This window comes from Brachyhypopomus gauderio, chromosome 4 (genome assembly GCF_052324685.1).
Source record: "Brachyhypopomus gauderio isolate BG-103 chromosome 4, BGAUD_0.2, whole genome shotgun sequence".
NCBI lineage: Eukaryota > Metazoa > Chordata > Actinopteri > Gymnotiformes > Hypopomidae > Brachyhypopomus > Brachyhypopomus gauderio.
In genome coordinates this window covers 1,460,978-1,464,119 of record NC_135214.1, presented here as the reverse complement: position 1 = coordinate 1,464,119, position 3,142 = coordinate 1,460,978, and positions in this window count along the sequence as shown.

The window sequence follows — 3,142 nt, the reverse complement described above, 5'->3', positions numbered from 1 at the left end:
ATTAAGCATTTAAACTATGAAGTTGTTCAACAAAACTGATACAAACAATCTGATACAAATTTCCCACCCAAACCCTGCAGTTACAAACCTTTTCTTCTCCACGTTTTTTTTAATTAGCTTTAAATTTAGCTCGTTTAAAAAAAACCGAGTTCTAATTAGTTCCTGACTGATCTCCAAACCAGCCACACAACATGAATTTCTTTGCATTTGACAAATGTCATGTGCAGCCTCTCACATTTGCCATTGTACTTGCAAAAACACTTTAGGTGAATACATTTGACTTTGTATTCAGTATCTGAAGTCCCCATTATAATGTCGGTAAACTTTTTACTTATATCATAAACAAATCATCTTAAACTATTGCCTACCTACCAGTTACTCATGGTAAAATCGATCTGTTCAAGAACACCTACTGCAAATGTATGTGGATGTGGATGCTTTTGTTGGGGTTAAGACAAGAGAGACCTGTGACTTCAGTAGGCTGGCACTTCTAACGATTATTTTTGAAGTCTCATTAACCATTAAGCTGCATGGAGAGTTTATAGACCTGCTTATAATAAGCTATACATCTACATGTGCAAGATCAACACAGTATTTGACATTTTAATTCATTAGTGAATAAATACATTTGGATGTCATGTGATACACACGATACAAATACTGTTGTTGACGACCATGCATCACGAAATCCATGAAATGGATTTGGAGATAATAATATGGAAATATACGGAAAGGAAATAATATGTGAGTCGGCGTGACTAACTGCTCTAGTTCGCCAGCGGTGAGATATTGTTTTATGTTGTTCTTTGTGGTGCTGCGGAGATCATATCACACATGGCCATAATTTATGGATGACTGTTGTTTATTTGTTCAACCATGAAGCGCAAGGTCCCAGTGAGACCACGCCCTCCCCACTGACGTCACGCTTCTTTTGACCTCACTAGTGCGCGTTTATGATTCGGTTTCAGTTTCGGTTTCGTATGTTCCAGTTTCCTTCCATTTTCCTGCACTTTCATCACCATTTATACCTAAAATAATCCGTTTTCGAACGGAGTTATTTAACTGTACAATATATTTATATCATATATTATATAGCCTATATGTTTAAATATATTTATCTAATATGTAATTCACTACTTTACATTCTTTGCCAGATACAAAGATGGGTAATGTTATTAAAGTAGACATATTCAGTAATGTTTAGTAGAGTTGATCTGGAAGACGGAAGGGCTGCGAGTTTTGCGAGCTCAGCGAAGTTGTCGGCGGAAGATTTGCAGCTTGTAGGTCCGCTGTTATCTCGCAGTGCTTCGGACTCCATCACATCACATTATCAGGACCTGTTTCTCCAGGGAGTCCTTCGTTTGAGCTGCTGTACATTACCTGAGCGTAACTCATGTAGCGCCTCTCACGGGCTTGGTTCATTCGGGCATGCAGCCACATCGCGATGACTGACATGCGCACGCACGAGCGTGCTCGTCACACACCAAACGAAGGCCGTCTGGTGCACGCGCATCTTCCTCCAGCAGGGTGACGCAAACGGCATCACGCGCTTCTCAGATGGTTCATTGTAAAGGGCGCTGACTGTGGTGTGAAGTGTGATATGTAGACTAAATGGACCGGGCTCGCCATGTTTTGCCCTGCCAAGAGAGGAGGTTGCTGGAGGGTAAGAGGGGGCAAGAGAGGGTAAGAGAGAATAAGAGGGTAAGAGAGAGTGAGGGTAAATACAAAATGAAATGATTGGACTCAGTAAATTAGATTAATAGCAGTTAGATTAATAGAAGTTGAATAACCAGAGACTCTGTTAATGTTTGTGAATGGTCAAATAGGAGCTGACCAGAAAAATGAATGTCATAGGGTTAACCTTTCTTTTTAGTAAGGCTAATGTAGTATATTGTGAGTTTTAAGGGTCAATAAGGAACCAGGCAAATGCATCACAATCTTTTTTACTCTGTAGCCTATACAGTTTGTGTCACGTTACTGCAATTCAGATAAGCTAAATGCAATATCAGAGCATTCATTAAGAGATATGTAACTCTCTGCTACACTCTCCAAGCTCTTTTTTAACATCAACCCCACCGTGGTCATTCCTAGATGAAGACCACTGCTCACATCTCGACACCACGGCCTATTAAAGGCCATCCCTCTCCTTCTTTCATCTGAGATCTGCCCTTTCCCTTTGATCTAATTTGTGCTGTCGTTCTCCGTTCCCCGAGGTGTCGGAGCGTCTTATCCTTTGCTTAACACGCGTTTCTCCTCCGGTCCAGCGCCTTCAGAGTGCCGTGTGGCGATGCTTTATCTTACTGCTCCTTATCTTTCTTCCACAGATGCTGCCTTTGAACTTGGCCAGAGGGTGGGCAGCACCACAGACCAGGCTGGGCCTAGAGAGAACCGGTACCATGAGAGGGACGGGCACTGCTCCCAGCGTGGGCCGCAGACAGCGCCGCACGTCGTGAAGGAGTCGGAACTAAAGAGACTTTGCCACAACTTTCCCACAGAGCCATAGGCAGACATGTTCTGTCCTGCCTGTTCACTGACAGTGGCGGAGCTAGACTTTTATTCAAGGGGTGACCAAGGCTTTATCGGAGGGGTCCATATACAAATGATGTCGACCGGGGGGGGGGGGGGGGGGGGGGGTCGAGCGTAAGTTGCCGACCGAGGGGGGTGGTGGTGGTGGCGAGCGTAAGCTAGCACTTTGCCAAAAAAAATAATTTTCCTAGGCCATTTTGATGTAGCTGACAAAAGAGCTGCCGGTGATCACTGAGAAATATTGGGACAAACATACAACGTCTAAACAAAACCCATTCAAGAGTAGGCCTATGTTAAAACTCAGCGTTTGTGGAGAAACAGTACTTGCATTTAAACATATCTACCAGTATTACTCTAGCGCCCCCTTGTGTTCATATGAACACCATAGCATGCAGCAGCACAGATCCACACAGCAGGGTGTCATACCATATTAGGAAATCTCGTATTCAAAAAGGGAAACTTTTTCAGAAAACACCAAGCCACTGTCAGTCAGCACATCCAAGGGCCCTTTCTGTACCAATGAATTACATTAAAGTAATACTGTTAAATAGCAAGATTAATAAAAACAAAACCACAAAAAATTGCATCTGATGTTAGCAAAAAAGAAGCACAACAG